This window comes from Schistocerca nitens, chromosome 8, assembly GCF_023898315.1.
Source record: "Schistocerca nitens isolate TAMUIC-IGC-003100 chromosome 8, iqSchNite1.1, whole genome shotgun sequence".
Taxonomy (NCBI): Eukaryota; Metazoa; Arthropoda; class Insecta; order Orthoptera; family Acrididae; genus Schistocerca; species Schistocerca nitens.
In genome coordinates, this window is record NC_064621.1 from 610,319,814 (window position 1) to 610,341,440 (window position 21,627).

The window sequence follows — 21,627 nt, forward strand, 5'->3', positions numbered from 1 at the left end:
AGCTCGAACATGCAGTGGAAAAAATCGCCGCAATTCCACTGGAGGACGACGTCATCGTGAGACTGGGAACGCATGGAACATTCAGTGAGGCAGTTTACGCCTCAGGGTCACCTGCTGCCAGAATCTTCACCTCATCCGCAGAAACAAAGCTTGTAGGTAGCGGTGGTGTGGGTGCCATCGCAATTCCCTTGGTCTTGAGGATCTTCGTTTTGGATTTCTCTCTTTGCTCCTTAGGTTTCCCTGGCTGGGAGGACTTCACTGATTCAGTCTCTGGGACTGAGGATGAGCATGAAGCCATACAACCAGCTGCTTTTGGGCTCTTCAGCCACTGGTGGGTGTCATCTTTCCCACTAGCAGAAACCTGGGAACGGAGCGACCCAAGGGACCCCTTCCTAGCGGGAGGAGCCAAAGGAGGCTTACGCTTCTCCAGCACAGAACACAGAAGTGGGCACTGATATCCCCGGAGGTGGGGAGGGGGGTGCTGCTCCTGAAGTAGGTGGTGCAGGTGCAACAGGGAGGGAAGTGCCCCCACCATCAAGGGGGTAGGTGTAGTCTTCCAGCTCTGAGAGGTGACTGGGGTTGGCGGCGCTGACGGGGTAGAACTGTTGTAGCGGCGGCGTAAGACTATGTCATACATACTGGATGTAGGCCTTCAAATTTCCTCTTAGCCTCAGTGTAGGTTATTCAGTCCAGGGTCTTGTATTCCATGATTTTCCTTTCTTTCTGGAGAATCCTGCAGTCAGGTGAGCAAGGCGAATGGAGCTATTCGCAGTTGACACAGGTCAGAGGCGGGGCGCATGGAGTATTGGGATGTGATGGGCGTTCGCAGTCTCGACATGTGAGCTGGAAGTACAGTGGGAAGACATATGGCCGGACTTCCAGCATTTAAAGCAACGCATTGGGGGAGGGATACAAGGCTTTGCATCAGAGAGGTGGACCATCACCTTGACCTTCTCGGTTAATGTATCACCCTCGAAGGCCAAGATGAAGGCACCAGTGGCAACGTGATTATCCCTCGAACCCCAATGAACATGCTGAACTAAATGTACACCCCGCCGCTCTAAATTGGCCTGCAGCTCATCGTCAGACTGCAAAAAAAGATCCCTGTGAAATACGATACCCTGGACCATATTTTAGCTCTTATGGGCTGTCATGGTTACAGAAACATCCCCCAGCTTGTCACAAGCGAGTAACTCCCGTGACTGGGCAGAGGATGCTGTTTTGATCAGGACTGACCCTGACCGCATTTTGGACTAGCCCTCCACCTCCCCAAACTTGTCCTTTAAATGCTCAACAAAAAACTGAGGCTTCATCGCCATGAAAGATTCCCCATCAGCTCTCGAACATACAAGGTACCAGAGCGAATAAGAGCCCCTGCCATCCATAGCCTGACGTTCCTCCCATGGTGTGGCCAGGGAGGGGAACGATTTGGGGTCGTACTTCTGTGCGTTGAATTGAGCCCGTGAATGCTTAGAGACTGCTGGCGTTTGACCAGCAAGAGATGATGTACTACGCTTCATCACGTGTCATCCGCCCTGATGCCACCCACTCCGACCAGGGCCCTCCCCACGGGCGCCACCCAGCCGAAGCAAAGGCCACCTGGCAGGATGGGCATTGCTGGGAGTCTCGATGCCCCAGGGTGATGGGCATCTACTTCTCGGCATACGTGGGGAGTTAATGGCGCAGGCATCAGTAGAGTGATCCCTCTGTGGTAAGGGGGCTACAACCAACAGGATAATGGCAGCCCCAACACAACCGACTGGCTATCGTTCTGGATATCAGGTGCAAACAAGTCCCTTATCATTTTTAGCGTAGAAAATGATACTGCAGAGTTGATGGAAAAATACTCACCCAGGAGGGTGGCGTCGCCCAGCAGTTGGAGAACGAGCAAAAGTGCAGATCCACGCCGACGAAGGATGAGATAGCTCTCAGCGCAATGCATCATGTAGGGCGCCCTTCCCCAACTGGCTCGCTCCTCGGGAAAATTTTGAAAAGCGGAGGTGAAACCCTATAGGGGACCATCATATAAAGGCCGAAACGTGTGAGACTCCTTTTAGTCGCCTCTTACGACAGGCAGGAATACCTTGGGCCTATTCTAACCCCAGGACCCGCAGGGGGTAGAAAGTTTTGAAATGTGATCCTAGAAAAGAGTGCTGAAGATGAGCCGATCGCATAACTAATAACGATGAGCTGAATAGACCTAGGGAAGAAAGTAATTTCTCGCACAACTTGACTGAAAGAAGGCTTCTGTTCGTAGGAGACATTCTGAGCCATCAACCAATCGTCAGTTCGGTGATGAAGGTACAAATAATTGTGTGGGTGTTGGGGGGGGGGGGGGGGTCAGGGGTCAAAATCGTGGAGGGAGACCAGCGCTTGAATATAGTAAACATGTACAAATATATGTAGCTTGTGGTAATTACGTACAGGTGAAGAGGCTTGCATAGGATAGACTAGCGTGGAGACCTCCATGAGGCCAGTGTTTGTAATGAAAATGAAGAGAACAAAAATGGTTCTGAGCACTATGGGACTTAACATCTGAGGTCATCAGTCACCTAGAACTTAGAACTACTTAAACCTAACTAACCTAAGGACATCACACACATCCTTGCCCGAGGCAGGATTCGAACCTGCGACCGTAGCAGTCGCGCGGTTTCGAACTGACGCGCCTAGAACCGCTCGGCCGCCGCGGCTGGCTTGAAGAGAACAACCAGTAACTACAGGACAAAATGGAATTTTATTCATTGTGGATGTGTGGAGGGTAAGAAGTTTAGTCATTACACATGCCACCTCTTGCAGCGACAAGCTGGCCGTCGACTCGACCAAAGTTTTCACGGCAGGTATGGACACGTCCTTCCATGTTGCTTCATTTCTAAGTCAAATTTGAGCGATCACAGTGGACGGCGAGTGGGACCATGCCAGTCCTTTGGCAGCCCATAGCCGGATGGTCTCAGCGGCTGAGAGATCTGCCGAGCGTGCTGGCCAGAGCAATAGTCTAACATCCTTTGTATTGATGTCTTGTGCTATCTTGTTGAGACCTCGAAATGGAACACAGCCATCCATCGACCCTTAACGTGACAGAAACGTAAATTGCCAGCTATACGAACCTGTTTGACCGTGTATCCAGTGGCACGCTGTACCATCGAGACAAGTGCTAGGCCTGTATGACGAATACAGGCTGGTAACATTTGTTTTCCTCGTAGCCACCAAATAAGTTCTACACAGAATCGGGAGTTATCTGAGAAGACGACATTGTGCAACTCTACATCTACAACTGCTTCTGTACTCCGCAAGCCACCTTGCAGTGTGGCGGAGGGTACTTTGTGTACCCCTGTCGCTTCCCCCCTTTCCTGTTCGAGTTGCGAATCGTTCGCGGGACGAACGATTGCCGGTAAGACTCCGTGTGGGCTGGAATCTCTCTGATTTTACCGCCATACTCTTCTGTGTACGATGTGAACGCACTGCCGCCGGCGCTCAGCCCCTCGCTGCAGCATCAAGGTAAGCCGCAACAACGGCCGCCGTGCTGGCGGTCACTGGTGCTCCATACGTCGTCGCATTGTCCGCGTGGAATCGCGTCTGGCTGCGACCAGACCCACTTTCTGAGGGTGCGTCACACGGCTGTACGATCCTGCACCGCCGGCCGAACAGTAAGTCTGCCCTATCGGGCGATACTCATGTGGGGCCACTGAGATCTCGCATAGCGTCGTGAATGACCCTACCGAACCTTCTGATTCCATATTCGCCTGACAGTCACCGACAGACTTTTAGGATCGACAAATCAGGTGCAAAGTTTAGTTTCTTGCTAAGGACCCTGTCGCCTGCGAGTTATGCGAATGACAGGAGCGCAACAGTATCGAACACATAATTAGTTTTTCCGTTTCTAAGCTGTCTACCTGTCTCGCCATTTGTTTGTGTGCGACGGTCTGAATCGATCACGATTTAGGTCAGCTCACTAACACCAGTATGTGCCACAGCAACGCACGTGGCAACTAAACGAAGGCTCGTTTTATCTACGAGAAGCGAAGACAGTCAAAAAAGTTAAAATTAAATAGTTTGAGACGATTCATCTAAAAAATTCAACGAAATTTGAGGACATGGTAAACTATCACAAAAGACAGTCACGGATTAGCTCCTGTCGCCGACTGTCACAAAAGAACAGCCTCTGGGTACGTCCTATCACCGATTGGCGCGCAGCCGAAATCTCTTTCGTACTTCGTAAAACTTCGTAGCTATTCGTACATACTCGACAGCTTAACAATATTCATTTGTTTATTGGTTTAACTGGATTACTGCGTAGTAGTAGTGTCGTATTAAAGTGCTGACGATCCGTAGACCCGTCATGGTATTTTTAATGCCAAAAGTAGACTTTGATATCTAATATTTAATTTAAAAAATTCTGAGCTTCGCAAGTCCATGTATGTAGTTCCCCCGTGCATCGATCGCCACACAAAATTCTTCTTATGGCTCTGTACGTCTTCTCGCTCCAATGATTCGCTACTGCACCATGTGATCCATCCGTTACCAACGCCTGCATGAGAAACACCACCTCACACAGCGCTTCTGTATTTTGCTTGAGGGATCGATTTACTCCTGCTAACTGCAGTATCCCAATAAAATATAAAATTTAGAAAATAACATACACCTATACACATCCAAAAATGAGAGGAACCTCACAAGGTTTCAGGACCGCACCTCGACTTTTCCCCTGGTTTGTTGCTGCTAGGGTTACATTAGGAGTGGACTTCAATCTGTAGTTACCTTTGTTTCTTCGTCACCACCTGCGTATTTTTGATGACGAACTTTGGTTTATGGTTATAAGTTCTACCTACGACCTGTTACAGCCTCCAAATCATGGTTCAAATGGCTCTGAGCAGTATGGTATTTAACTTCTGAGGTCATCAGTCCTCCAGAACTTAGAACTACTTAAACCTAACTAACCTAAGGACATCACACACATCCATGCCCGAGGCAGGATTCGAACCTGCGACCGTAGCGGTCGCGCGGTTCCAGACGGTAGCGCCTAGAACCGCTCGGCCACCCGGCCTGCTCCAAATCATGGGTCTATGTCATAGTTAAATGTTGTTGTTGTTGTTGTTGTTGTTGTGGTCTTCAGTCCAGAGTCTGGATTGATGCAGCTCTCCATGCTACCCTATCAAGGGGGCAGGTGCAGTCTCCCGGCTCTGAGATGTGACTAGGGTTGGCGGAACAGATGGGGGTAGAACTGTCGTAGCGCCGGCATAAGACGATATCATACTTACAGGATCGAGGCGTTCAAATTTCCTCTTAACCTCAGTGTAGGTCAGTCGGTCGAGGGTCTTGTACTCCATGATTTTCCTTTCTTTCTGGAGAATCCTGAAGTTAGGCGAGCAAGGCCTTAGTTTGTGAACGTGGCGTTGTATCAACGCATCTACGTATGCATGGATACTCTGAAACTCTGCAAATCACACTTAGGTGACTGGCAGAGGGTTCATCGAATCACCTTCACAATAATTTTCTGTTATTCCAATCTCGAATAGCGCGTCGAAAGTAAGAACATCTATGTCTTTCCGTGCGACCTCTGATTTCCTTTATTTTATTACGATGATCGGTTGTCCCTATATGAGTCGTCGTCAACAAAAGATCATCGCACTCGGAGGAGAAACTGTAATTAGTTTTAAAGATGTCCATCCCAAGTTCTGCATCATGTCCGTGACACACTCTCCCCTATTTCTGGATAATACAAAACGTGCTGCTCTTCTTTGAACTTTCTCGGTGTACTCCGTTATTCCTGTCTGCTAAGAATCCCACACCGCGCAGCAGTACTCCAAAAGAGGACGGACAAACGTAGTGTAGGCAGTCTCTTTAGTAGACCTGTTACAGTTTGTAAGTGTCCTGCCAATAAAACGCATTCTTTGATTAGCCTTCCCCACAACATTTTCTATGTGTTCCTTCCAATTTAACTTGTTCCTAATTGTAATTCGTAGATATTTAGTTGAATTTACGGCCTTTAGATTAGACTGATTTATCGTGTAATCGAAGTTTAACGGATTCCTTTTAGTGCTCATGTGGATGACCTCACACTTTCCATTATTTGGGATCAATTTCCAATTTTTCTCACTATATACGTACATAACTTTTCTAAATCGTTCTTGATCTTCTGATGATTTTGCTACTCGATAAACTACAGTACCACCTGCAAACAACCTAAGACGACTGCTGGGATTGTCTCCTAAATCGTTTATATAGATAAGGGGCAGCAGAGGGCTTATAACATTTCCTTGCGAAAGATCAGAAACCACTTCTGTTTTACTCGATGCCTCCCGTCTGTTACTTCGAACTGTTACCAGGTATCGGAAGTCGTCTCTTTAATGGTCGAGATCTGTAGCTTAGATGTATTTAATACTGAGTAACTGGCTCTCTTATGAACAGCAAATACTTTTAACAGATAACGGAAATGTTAGTTGCTTCCCCGGAAAGTCTCAAATTTGACGGAATTTCCAGACAGCCCATGGAATAAAGCGGGGTTGCACAGCTTGCTTGGTGACCAGTCCGATGGAGTTCTTGGGCGTTTCCAGTAGTGTGTCCACGCCACCAGCGAAGCGCCAACACACTGACGTAAGCCTAGTGGTTTCAGAGATGAACGTCATCCAAGAGCGCTAATCTAACTTCAGCGAGGCTGAATGTGCCCAGTATGAATGTGTGACTCCCCATGGTATCACCATCCTGTAAGACGTCGTAATTCACGCTCAGCAGCCTGAGTAGATTTTGAAGTGACAAAGAATGTAACTGTGCCACTGTCCAAAACGTATCCAGCACTCATTTCTTAGTACTTGCAAATTACTTTTTGTGTAGCGGTACTTTAGAAGATCATGTCATAAATTTCCCCGTTGCGTCTCTATCAGCAAACATCTCTTATCATGGTGCTCTGTCCAGATGGGATTAAAACACGTTTAAGGAACATGTACCGCTGCAGGAGCAACGGGAAGGTCTGGTACTGATAATGTATAATTTTATGGATTGCACATCACTCTCACGAATCCTCATCCACAAGCGCGTAAAATGCTCTAAACAGATTCAGCTTTCCAATTGTGTTTCATTTAATTCGAACATTTGTAATACCAAGTTATATTGCTTCGTAATTATCACGTTCGCTATGTAGCTCTATGTAACCTCATTTTGGGACACACGTCTAAAATAAATTACTGCATGCAGTGCAGTCTTGTTTACTGGTCGTATTATCTATTTCAGTGTTCGATACGTAATAAAATTAAATACGTGATTGTTTTCAGTAGGTGGCGCTCTGGGTTAATGTCCAGCGACGTACCTAAATTGCTGATTGTCTGGAATTCGCTGAGGAGTCAGCTTGCAAATGTTTTTATATAACTGTTCAATACAGTAATTACTAATTTTTCGTCAGTATTTCGACTGCGGTATCGCTCTTTATCACTGCCGTAATAAATGTGGTGTCTAGAGCAATTAAACAATCTCTGTGTGTTGACAATTAAAATTTAATCCTACATCAAAAACCTTAAAGAACTGTTCATCGCCGGCCGTGGTGGTCTACCGGTTCTAGGCGCTCAGTCCGGAACCGCGGGACTGCTACGGTCGCAGGTTCGAATCCTGCCTCGGGCATGGATGTGTGTGATGTCCTTAGGTTAGTTAGGTTTAAGTAGTTCTAAGTTCTAGGGGACTGATGACCACAGATGTTAAGTCACACAGTGCTCAGAGCCATTTGAACCATTTTTGAACTGTTCATCATGGTAAATAATATTAAAGGTTTTTCAATATTTTTAATGAAGCAGCTGTTTTATTGTCTGATAACTGCAGCTATCGATCTTCGAAGCAGAGTCGTTTTTATACGAAAAGTACAAAAAAGTAAATAATATGGAAATGTAGGTGAGATGGATAACATGTTGTAGTAATAATTATTTTTTTAAAAAAAAAAAAGACTATGCAGAGAACAGCGGTTTAGAGATAGCGTCATTGATAATTAATCCAAACGACAAGGACTCAAACCACTGCTTACATTTGGGATAAAAATGATCAAGAATGATGCTGGAAGACTTCCGGTATAAGGAATCGTCGTCTATCTGCAACTGTCTTGTCAAAGAGGGCGGAGTACTTTCTTGTCCTTGGAATGGGAAACTGACCCTAAAAGACGGAAGAATCAGCATTGATCAAAGTAATGAGGACGCAGGATCCAATCTAAACCACTTCATAGAAGACAGACAGTGTGGTCTGTGATTGGTTGCGGGCCACGGCTGATCAGACAGAAGATTGTGTAGTGGACTGTTAAGGCAGCCAGTCCACAGTGAAGTAGCCGAAAGGGCACGCGTCAACTCACGCCGTCTGGCGTTAAGTCTGGAACAGGATACGTGATGAATGTGATAAAGAAAAGAACGTAGCTACTAGAACACTTAACTTTTATATCGTCCTTTGGTATACAGCATTCTTGATGATACAAGTGAGACTCTTTAGATTCATGAAGTAACTAATGGCACCTTGCTAGGTCGTAGCCATTAACTTAGCTGAAGGCTATTCTAACTGTCTCTCGGCAAATGAGAGAAAGGCTTCGTCAGTGTAGTCGCTAGCAACGTCGTCGTACAACTGGGGCGAGTGCTAGTCCGTTTCTCGAGACCTGCCTTGTGGTGGCGCTCGGTCTGCGATCCTGACAGTGGCGACACGCGGGTCCGACATGTACTAATGGACCGCGGCCGATTTAAGCTACCACCTAGCAAGTGTGGTGTCTGGCGGTGACACCACAGATTGTTTACCCAAAAAGGCAATGCAGAGAAAACAAATTGTATTTCGCAATAGACTGAATCTCTTATCTACGAATATGAAACCACGTGCATTGTAAGAACATTACGAGGCTTTCGATCGTCTCTTTTTTTGCGTTGAGAGATTCCATTTGTCTTTTGCCTCATCACGCGATGAAAAACAAAGGGAAAGAAGGGCAGCGTAAGTGATTCGGTACCGGAGACTATCTGCGCCCGGAATCTCGTTTTATGGCCAGACTGCTGGGCGGTTGTCGGGCCCGCGGGCGCAACTGTTGCTGATGCGAAGATATATTGCCCGGCGCCGAACGGCGCGGTGTATTCGAGGGCGAAAATACGTGTAGGCAAAGCAGTTCAGGAGTTTTATTAGATCACTTTGAACGGCAGTTAATCTTCAACGACGTATCGATCACCACACAAACACCTCGTTTTAAAATATTTCTGTGATACGGGGTTTAGTATAGTCGAATCGGACTCAGAAGGTGGATGCAGACACCGTACGAAAAGCGTTTCAGTGAAAGCAAGGAGAAAGGACGATTAGTATCGGACGTCTCGTCCATGATGTCGTCAGAGACGGGGACCAAGCTACGAGAGGCGTTTGCAAACTCCGTGAGATGGTATGACGGGCGCGTATCGAGGTCATGTTTAGTTAGTAGTATCTTTGGAAAGAACGCACACGAAGTTTCAGCCCTAATGGTCCATTTCTTTGTGTTTGGCATTCGTGTGAATCAATGCAGTCGAATGATTGTCAACAAATGGACGAAAAGGAATTTCGACTGGTGATTAAACATTACCTTATGAAAGGCAAAACGCCTCAGGAGACTAAAGAGAAGTTTGATAAACATTACGGTGGTCGGTGACTCTGCACCTTCGATTAGAACAGCTTATAAGTGGTTTTTAAAATTTTCAGAGTGGCCATGTGGGCACAAGTGATGCTGAACGTTCTGGACGCCCTGTGGAGGTTACGACTCCAGAAGTCATTGATCAAATCCATGATATGGTGATGGATGACAGAAAGAGTTAAGGTGCGTGAGATTGCTAGTTCTTTGGGCATCTCGAATGAACGGGTACATAATATTTTGCATAAGCATTTGGACATGAGAAAGCTATCCGCAAGATTGGTTCCGCGATTGCTCACGTTTGACCAAAAACGGAATCGTGTGAAGTGTTGCAAGGATGGTTGGTTTGCAGCTGTTCAGGAAGAATCCGCAGGACTTTAAGCGTCGTTTCGTCACTGTGGATGAAACATGGATACATTACTATACTCCTGAGACCAAACAACAGTCTAAACAATGGGTTACCAAGGGAGAATCCGCACCAAAAAAGGCGAAGACCATTCCCCCGTCCGGAAAGGGTAAAACTATTACAGGTGCATATATTCATCGTTATTGGACCGTTTGAAAACCGAGCTGCAAGAAAAACGCCGGCGAGTGGACAGCAAAAAAGTCCTTTTCCATCACACACCTCAGCAGTTGTGTTCGCAAAATTATTGGAAATAGGATTTCAACTCGTTTCACATCCTCCCTATTCTCCAGACTTGGCTCCCTCGGACTACTGTTTGTTGCCCAATTGGAAGAAATGGCTGGCGGGACAAAGATTTTATTCAAATGAGGAGGTGATTGCAGCAAGTAATGCCTATTTTGCAGATCTGCGCAATTCCTATTATTCGGAAGGGATTGCTCGGGATTAGCCGAGCGGTCTGAGGCGCTGCAGTCATGGACTGTGCGGCTGGTCCCGGCGGAGGTTCGAGTCCACCCTCGAGTATGGGCGTGTGTGTTTGTCCTTAGTATAATTTAGGTGAAGTAGTGTGTAAGCTTAGGGACTGATGACCTTAGCAGTTAAGTCCCATAAGATTTCACACATTTGAACATTTTTTATTCGGAAGGGATCAACAAATTAGAACAGCGCTGGACGAAATGTATAAGTCTAAAAGGAGACTATGTCGAAAAATAAAAAAGGTTTGCCCCAGACACGTAAGTAGTTTCTATTTTTGCACGGACTTTCCAAACGCCCCACGTAAGCTGGAGGCGGGAGGGGGAGGGGCGGGGCAGAAATCGGCCACACGTATACTAAACACTGGCGTTTGGCACAGTGTTTGCTAGTTGGTCCACAACAGAGAGAAATCTAACCTATTGCGCATAAACAGACTGCAGGACGTGTTCTGTCTGCATGATTCTCTGACAATAACTGGGGAGAGTCACGTCCATAACATACCTCGAAGTTTGCGTACGGAGCAATTTAACGTGAAATGACCACACCGTAATAAAAGCAGATACCGGACTGAGATTTATTACTAGAATATACAAGGAGTCCACTCCACCCACCAAAGAAGTGAGTTACAAAACGATAGTTTGACCGATACTTGTGTACTTTTGCATCTACATCAGTACTCTAGAAATCACTGAGACCACATGGCAGCGGGTACTTCACTTATTACCAGATGTCAGGGCTTCTTCCCTTTCCGCGCACGAATGAAGCGCGGGAAAAATTACTGTTTAAACTCCTATGAGAGCGCTGTAAATAATCTACTCTTGTTCTCACGAACTTAACGGGAGTGAGACGTAGGGAATTGTAGCCTATATTAATAGAAGCATCATTTAAAGCTGGCTCCTGCAAATTTCGTAAGTAGGCTTTCTCGGGATAGTTTGCTCTGAGAACCTTACCAGGCAGCCCTGACGAGAGGAAACACGGAAGAGCCAAAGGAAAGTAGGACTTTTCGCTACAGGTTCATTTAGCAAGCGTGAAAGACTCACGGAGATGCTCACCCAAATCTAGTGGCAGGCGCTGCAAGAGAAGCGTTGTGCACCACTATGTGATTTAGTGTTAAACTTGCGAGAGTGTACTTTCCTAAAAGTGTCCACCATTATAGTCCTTCTTACTACGTATATCTCGCGAAAAACCATGGTAAAATAAGAGCACACACCATCAGTAATCGTTCCTTCCGTGAACCATTCACGATCGGAAAAGGAAACGGAGAGTAACAGCGGTACAAATAGTACCCTCCGCAACATACCGAAGGTCTTTTGTAGAACATAGATGTGGATTTAGATGCGACGACCGCGCCGTCCGTGACAGTTCAACGTTTCACCTCCCTTTCTTCTAAAACAAACGGCTATCGGACACTAGTAATGCACTCTTTCACAGATAGGCCCTATGACACGCTTCGTCACTAAATGAACCTGACAGTGTTGCGTAGTAAGAACTCGGCTCTGCTTTAGTTTAAGAATATTATGGTTCGTCAATATTAAATGCAAAAAAAATGTAACTTTTAAAGACGAACACCACAAATCATATTACTTCGTTTTTCCTAACAGTGCCTAGGCGCAATCACACTTGTATTAAACAGTTTCATGCTGAATTTGCCATCGCTGCATTGCATTTCTCAGTTAATCTGTCTCGTTATCACTGTTCACGGAAAACGTCTCATAAAAGTTCGAATAACAATACGTTCCATCAACGGAAGTTACTGATAAACAACGACAATACTGTTTCATTAACAGATTTCATTTACGTACACTTTTCCCTGAATGAACCGAATCATTCACTTTTTCACTACCACCCAACTCAATACCTTCAATCTCGTAATCATCACTTTAGCAAACGCTTCAGACAGTTGACGCACGACGCAACTGCACGCGACCACTCCTTGCGGAACCGGAACAATGACTGCCCCACACACCGATGACGTTAAATGCCAGACAATGCCCCCGCAGGAATGGGCGTGCACAATTCAGAAACCAGCGATGTGAAAGCACTAGGTCATAAAACCAAAGATAGCAGTACTCCTTAGCAAAGATCAGTTTGAATTTCGGAGAAATTTAGGAATACGCAAAGAAAAATAGATCACACGACTTATCTTAGAAGCGAAAGTGAAGAAAAGCAAACGTACATTTATAGCAAGTGCAGATGAAAAAGCTTTTCATTGTGTTGACCGTAAACACACTTCAAAATTCTGAAATTATCATGGATAATATACATGGAGCGAAAGACTATCTACAGCTTTATAGATACCATTCTTTCGGACAAGAAAGGAAAGAAGCAACTGGGAACCAACTAAGGCAGGTTTGTAGTCTGTCTCCCATGTTATCCAACTTCCGTATAGAAAGAGAGGCACTAAAACTAGTTTAGTTTTGCTATTTGGACAGAAAAACAACTAACGGTAGCCGATGTAAAGAGGATAGAAATTCAGAGTGACAATGGAAGGGGCGCGATTCGGATTTCAATTGCAATTTGTTGACGTATATATAAATTTGAGTCTTAGAAAATATTTTATGGAAGTATTTGTACAGAAGCGAAACACAGAAATGAGCAACACAGACGAGAGGATACAGTAAGCTCCTGGAATGTGGTGCTACAGAAGAATGCTGAGAATTAGGTTGTTAGATCGATTAAGTAATGAAGGGATAGATTTAGCACACATTTTGAGGCAACAAGAAGCAATTAATTTTATAATCGAGGAAAGTTTGGGAGTGGAAACTGTAGAGGGAAGCCAAGGCTTCACTGCAGTAGACAGGTTTAAATAGGTTTAGGCTGCAGTAATTATGCAGAGATGAAGAAACTTGCACAAAATGAAACAGCATGGAGAACCACAACAAACAAGTCTTCAGATAGACGACCACAACTGCTATTTCAGCAGCAGTTTTACGTCGAGAAAGAGACAGGCCAATTATATTTGAAATGAAGCACCCACAAATAACAGGATTGGCAGTTGAGTAAAATTTTAGAAGTCTTACCTGGTAAAGCAAGAAGCAAGCACAGCAGGTCAGTATGCAACAGCCGTCTGGAATGCCAACGAGGAGGGACTGCTGGTCATGTATGCAATACGGCTGCAAGACAGATTAAACTGCTACGTAGCGTTAGCGCTGGATGTCCAAAGCGCCAATGAAGCAGAATGACATCACAGAGAGAGGAGGATGGTTTCATCGTGCTGACTACGCAGAGTGGAGTAAACAGGCTTAACGTGGATGCAAGAATAGCTATTCAGTATGCTGACTCTACAGATATGGCCACCACTACTGAAAGGCAGAGCGACACCCTCCAACGGCGACCACAGGAGCTGACCAGACAAGAAAATCATGCCACGTGATGTCATGGCTGCCTCATAGCGCGAGATTAGCCGAGCGGTCTGAGGCGCTACAGTCGTGGACTGCGCGGCTGGTCCCGGCGGAGGTTCGTGTCCTCCCTTGGGCATGGGTGTCTGTGTGTTTGTCGTTAGGATAATTTAGGTTAAGTAGTGTGTAAGCTTAGGGACCGATGACCTTAGCAGTTAAGTCCCATAAGATTTCACACACATTTGAACATTTTTTTGCTGCCTCATAGTGGCAACACACACAGACCAGCACGGTGTAAATACTTTCTCCTGTTCCAGTGGAAGGTAAGCCAATCTGCAACCGTCCAGCCCAGAGGAGAAACCTGTGTTGGTTTGTCTTCTGAGTGTTGAGATCGTCTTCAGTCTCCGGTGGAACAGCAAGTTCTGCCTGAGGACATTCCCACTGCAAGCTGCAGTGCTGCCATTCGAGTACATACTGATGGGGCGCTCTGGTCAACATCAGCCAACAGACATCGTGGCGGCCTAACCAGTCGGCCCAGCAAGAGGTCAAAATCGTCATTGCGGGTACATGCCTGCCTTCCGTTCTTGTGCGTGTACTTCGATGCTGCGAGCCTTGTTTCTGTCAGAGGCCGCAGCACGACAATGGTGCAAATCGACGACTGTCACGTCGTGTGATTTTAGGATTTTCCTGTGTGTGATGGTTTTAAAGGTTCTCGGCTATTCGGCTGGGTGCGTCGTCCAAATGGTGGGATATTTTGGCAGACTGATTTGTTGCCATCTTCAGGCATATTTTATACATTCTTTTCAACAGACAAGCACATTCTGTGACTGTTTTACAATAGTCTATACCGATCTGGTATACAGAAGAAAAGAAAAGAAAATTGAGGATGTGCTAGATGACGATCAGTTTGGTTTCAGGAAAGGTAAAGGCACCAGAGAGCCAATTCTGGAGCTGCGGTTGATTATGGAAGCAAGACTATAGAAAAATCATGACACGTTCATAGTATCTGTCGACCTGGAAAAAGTGTTCGACATTGTAAAATGGTGCAAGAAGTTTGAAATCCTGAGAAAAATAGAGGTAAGCTATAGAGAGAGTCGGGTAACATACAATATGTACAAGAGCCAATATGGATTGTTAAGAGTGGACAACCAAGAACGAAGTGCTCGGATAAAAAAGATTGTAAGACAAGGATGTAGTCTTTCACCCCTACTGTTCAAGCTGTACACTGAAAAAGCAAAGTGAAAGGATATCAGTGATACGATTCGCTGATGACATTGTTATCATGACTCAAAGTGAAGAAGAATCACAGGATGTGCTGAATGGAACGCAGAGTCTAATGGTTCAAATGGCTCTGAGCACTATGGGACTTAGCTTCTGAGTTCATCAGTCCCCTAGAACGTAGAACTACTTAAACCTAACTAACCTAAGAACATCAAAAACATGAATGCCCGAGGCAGGATTCAAACCAGCGACCGTAGCGGTTCAAATGGTTCAAATGGCTCTGAGCACTATGGGACTCAACTGCTGTGGTTATCAGTCCCCTAGAACTTAGAACTACTTAAACCTAACACATCTAAGGACATCACACACATCCATGCCCGAGGCAGGATTCGAACCTGCGACCGTAGCAGTCGCACGGTTCCGGACTGCGCGCCTAGAACCGCGAGACCACCGCGGCCGGCGACCGTAGCGGTGGCGCGATTCCAGACTGTAGCGCCTAGAACCGCTCGGCCACCCTGACCGGCGAAGAGTCTAATGAGTACAGAATATGGATTGAGAGTAAATCGAAGAAAGGAGAGAGTAATGAGAAATAGAAATGAGAACAGCGAAAAACATGACATCAGGATTGATGGTCACGAAGTAAATGAAGTTAAGGCACAGGAGACGAATTCGTGATGGGCTGCGGACGCGTAAATCGGTAGCCTTAGTGAGGATGTCAAATAGTTGATCTCAACCTCTGCGTCTTCAACTACATCTCCACTATTCCTTTCCACTGGTGTAACCTTAATTTTCCCTTGTATGTCCCGTCTGTATTGCCCATGTTTGTCTTACTTGTAAATCCACAAATGTTTACGCATGAATGTAAAACTGATGCATAGTTTTTTGAAAAAGTAAATATGTTTCCATACTTCGTTTTAAAGCTTCAAATTACGATACTTTCTTCTGTGATACGGTTTTGACGAAATGAAGCCTGTACGGTACCCCAAGCTACACACCATTTACCTGTCAAAACCCGATGAAAATTCGTCTCGTACTTTTGAACATTAGCGTGTTCAAACATATACACAGAGAGACACGATGATTTTACAGTTTTATTTTTAGTATACATAAATCCAACCTGACTAATAAATATAAACCAAAGTGTTAAAAATCAAGTAATATGTTAGCTTTAAATAACAGCAAAAATTGTAGATATAATATTGTCAAATGAAAATAGTTTTTAGCAAAACTAGATGACACCTTAAATAAACAAATAATCAAACTGAAGATGTAAAACCCCTCCTGGCTACGAAGGACGTACTGAAAGCTTTCAGTTGCCTCTCCCTCCATAGTAAAAGGTGAGAAATGAAAGTGAAAAAGAAAACAATTCGCCGGCCGGTGTGGTTCAAATGGCTCTGAGCACTATGGGACTTACCATATATGGTCATCAGTCCCCTAGAACTTAGAACTACTTAAAGCTAACTAACCTGAGGACATCACACACATCCATGCCCGAGGCAGGATTCGAAACTGCGACCGTAGCGGTGGCGAGGTTCCGGACTGAAGCTCCTACAACCGCTCGGCCACAGTGGCCGGCTCGAAAACTAAGATGACGACAGCTGCGAAACTCACTGTAGAACTGATTGTCACACTCTCGGCCGGTGTGGCCGAGCGGTTCTAGGTGCTACAGTCTGGAACCACGCGACCGCTACAGTGGCAGGTTCGAATCCTGCCTCGGGCATGGATGTGTGTGATGTCCTTAGGTTAGTTAGATTTAATTAGTTCTAAGTTCTAGGGGACTGATGACCTGATACGTTCAGTCCCATAGTGCTCAGAGCCATTTGAACCATTTTGAAAAAACAAATCAATACTCTCCACCGCCTGATTATAGCACCATTTGGTCGAAACTACCCGGCTGAGTACTCGAGAACATTTTTTATTTTTTTTTTTACATTGACAAATATTGCAAGACTTGAAAGAAGAGACAGGCGAGTCATGGAACTGCCTGGGGATCGAACCAGCGTTCTCGCAGTTTAACAACGAGCCACCCGGACGCTCCTGAGTGAATCAATCAAACGAACTACCACCAGTTTCGCTTCACCACTTTCGATACAGTTCCCCGCACTGCGAATACTTTACCGGCTACGTTAGCAAAGTCACAGACGATCGAGCGCGTAGCGGCGAGTTACGCTGACAGATTCGTCCGATACGGCGACCCGTTTCAATCACCGGGCATTGCGGTCGCATAGCGTTCGGCGGGTCGGCCGCACTGCAGGCGCGCAGTACAGTGGAATGCCAGCCAGCAGGGGCGCTAGTCGCGGGATCGACGCCGCACCGCACCACACCACTGCCGGCGCTGTGGACGGCGCTTTACAATGCAGATTTCTGCGGTGGCGACACCTCTCAATCTTCCCCCCCCCCCCCCCACACACACACACACCCTCACCTACGTGTGTGTGTGTGTGTGTGTGTGTGTGTGTGTGTGTGTGTGTGTCCTCGCGGGACACAGAGGCCGTTAAGGCTCGGCAGTGAGGGAAGGGGGAATTGGGTACGGCCTAAACGAAATGCAGACTGAGCTCTTAACGGGGCCATTCTGGCGCCATGTGCCTCTTTCACAGCGACTAACTTTTACGCGCTTTGATGTGCTAGGACTCTCCCAAATGTAGCTTTGCACGTCATTCAGATCACAAACAGAATACACGGAACATCATCTGTAAGTAATTAATATCCTATCAGACACGCTCGCAGGCCGAAAGTTCGGCGTAATACTCTAGACGTGTCATTGTAATAGAAGGCACGAATGGGAAATAGGATATAAAATTTCAGGGTGTGAGACCGATGCAGCGAGCGTACACTGCGAATGTACAGGGCCTTCCCCTAACACTGCCATCTGCAAGAGGTCAATTCTGATAACAAAATGATTCAGATAGACATTGTTTAAACGTGATAGGAGAGGTAAATATTAATTAATAAGGTTTGTGAACTAATTTTTGGATGTGAGTTCTGAATAGATAATCGTAATAATGCTAATGCAATGATTTGCTTTAACACGCCACAGACTACGATTCATAACCAAAAATCTTGACTGGCATGCGCGATAGCACAATTATCATGAAATACAAAAAATCTAGTTCCCTTTCCCGTCCCCCCCCCCCCTCAAGAAACTCCTCTACTATAAACTGACGTCCACTTCATAAAACATACGGGCGTGTCCTCCTACTTGGAATAAAGCATCAATGGCCTTTCACATACGACTCAAGTCACTAAAATACACTTATATAATCATGGTTAAGCGCAATTTAATAAATAAAAATTCTAACGCAGTATTTAAAGTTTTTAAGTATTTTATCTTATTTGCTATTACTTATGCGTTGCCACTTTCATTTGTGTACTTACTGATATATATGTAAAATTCGCAGTGCCCAAGCACCAACCTTTTGCGACTTTTGAGATGATATAAGAGACAGATAGATTCATAGAGAGAGAGAGAGAGAGAGAGATAAGCTTTTTAAAACAAACCTATACTTGTTTGGCACCAGCGATATAGCTAGTCAACTACGTATTGTTACTCTGCCTACTCCCAAGCTGAAGATGTATTTCGGAATAAATTTTTTCTATTAACGTTTATATCACGAGAAATAACGTGTGTGTACGTCGTTCGTGACGTCGGTATCACGGCAATTCTGTGCCTAACGTTTCGTATGCAGCGATGGGAGACGTCTAGAAAGGCTATAAAGAGGAGGTAAGTTAACTTTCAAACGTAAATATGCTCAGTTAGCCGTAACTGCTTGTACGTAACCACACAAAGTTCGAGATACAACGTCATCCAGCCACCGCAAAAGATCGCAGTCAGGCTAACATCTGTTGTGGAGCTTGCTGTTTGCTTTAATGCCCATTAAAAATATTCTATTTACCGTTGCATTGCTTAGAACATGTCACTCAAGTGACTTTCGGCAGCCTGATTTTGTTTCAGCGGTTAATGGGAATCGCGGAACACATAAACGTTGATCGCTGGTAGTAGATTTGAACCCCATCCTTCCCGGGTGCGAATCAAGAACATTATGCACTGAACTACTACGCATATTTCTCTCTTTTCTATTTATTTATTTTTATTTATTTATTTATTGTTCCGTGGGACCACATTTAGGAGAAGTCTCCATGGTCATGGAACGAGTCAATACATGAAATTATAACACGATTGTAGAAACAGATGAAATGAAATATAAGAAACATATTCAGGCGACAAGTTGTTAGTTTAAATAAAGAAAATCAAGAATGTAACACTGGAATTTGCTTAATTTTTTAGCTCTTCCAGGAGCTCCTCGACAGAATAGAAGGAGTGGGCCATGAGGAAACTCTTCAGTTTAGACTTAAAAGTGTTTGGGCGACTGCTAAGATTTTTGAGTTCTTGTGGTAGCTTATTGAAAATGGATGCAGCAGAATAGTGCACTCCTTTCTGCACAACAGTCAAGGAAGTGCATTCCACATGCAGAATTGATTTCTGCCTAGTATTAACTGAGTGAAAGCTGCTAACTCTTGGGAATAAGCTAATATTGCTAACAACAAACGACATTAAAGAAAATACATACTGTGAGGCCAATGTCAAAATTCCCAGACTATTGAATAGGGGTCGACAAGAGGTTTTCGAACTTACACCATACATAGCTCGAACAGCCCGTTTTTGAGCCAAAAATACCCTTTTTGAATCAGAAGAATTAGCCCAAAAAATAATACCATATGACATAAGCGTATGAAAATATGCGAAGTATACTACTTTTCGTGTTGAAATGTCACTTATTTCAGATACTGTTCTAATGGTAAATAAAGCGGCATTTAGTTTCTGAACAAGATCCTGAACATGGGCTTTCCACAACAGCTTACTATCTATCCGTACGCCTAGGAACTTGAACTGTTCCGTCTCGCTTATAAAATGCCCATTCTGTCTGATTAAAATGTCAGTTCTTGTTGAATTGTGAGTTAGAAACTGTAAAAACTGAGTCTTACTGTGATTTAGCATCAAATTATTTTCCACAAGCCACGAACTTATATCATGAACTACATTATTTGATAATGTTTCAATATTACACACAAGATCCTTCACTACCACGGTGGTGTCATCAGCAAACAGAAATATTTTTGAATCACCTGTAATACTAGAAGGCATATCATTTATATAAATAAGAAACAGCAGTGGCCCCAGCACCGACCCTTGGGGAACGCCCCATTTAACAGTGCCCCATTGAGACTGAACATCATTACCACTCTCAGTATTGCGGAGGATTACCTTCTGCTTTCTGTTCTTAAAGTAGGAGGCGAACCAATTGTAAGCTACTCCCCTTACTCCATAATGTTCCAACTTCTGCAGTAATATTTTGTGGTCAACACAGTCAAAAGCCTTCGTTAAATCAAAGAAAACACATAACGTTCGCAACCTTTTATTTAATCCGTCCAAAACCTCACAGAGAAAAGAGACTATAGCATTTTCAGTTGTTAAGCCATTTCTAAAACCAAACTGTACATTTGACAGCAAATTATGTGAATTTAAATGCTGCAGTAACCTTGTATATACAACCTTCTCGATAATTTTAGCAAACACCGATGGCATAGAAATAGGTCTATAATTGTCAACATTATCCCTGTCTCCCTTTTTATAAAGTGGCTTCACTACCGAGTACTTTAATCGGTCAGGAAACCGACCACTCCTAAAGGAAAAGTTACAGATATGGCTAAGTACTGAGCTAACATACGTGGAACAATACTTCAGTATTCTGCTAGATACCCCGTCATATCCATGAGAGTTCTTGGTCTTTAGTGATTTAATTATTAACTCAATCTCCCTCTTGTCAGTATCATGGAGGAGCATTTCAGGTAACAGTCTCGGAACACTTTTTTCTAAGAGCGCTATATGATTCCCTGTTGGGACTAGGTTTCTATTTAGTTCACCTGCTATATTCAGAAAGTGATTATTAAATACTGTACATATATGCGACTTATCAGTAACACGAACATCCCCACTACGCACTGATTCTATATTCTCGACCTGTCTCTGCAGACCAGCCACTTCCTTTACGACTGACCATATGGTTTTAATTTTATCCTGAGACTTAGCTATTCTATCTGCATACCACATACTTTTTGCCTTCCTAATAACTTTTTTAAGCACCTTACAATACTGTTTGTAATGGGCTGCTGCATTTAGATTGTGACTGTTTCTAACGTTTTGATATAATTGCCACTTTCTTCTACAAGATATTCTTATCCCTTTAGTCAGCCACCCAGGCTGCCTGTTTGTGCTAGTACCCTGTTTTGAACGTTCTAACGGAAAGCAACTTTCAAAGAGCACAAGAAAAGTCTTGAGGAAAGCATTATATTTATCGTCTACTGTATCAGCACTATAAACATCTTGCCACTCTTGTTCCTTGATAAGGTTTACAAAAGTCTGTACAGCAACTGGATCAGCTTTCCTAAAAAGTTGGTAACTATATTTAACATGTGTTGCAGCACAAAAATCTTTTAGACTTAAAATTTGTGCATCATGATCTGAAAGGCCATTCACCTTTTTGCTAACAGAATGCCCTTCTAATAATGACGAATGAACAAAAATATTGTCTATGGTTGTTCTA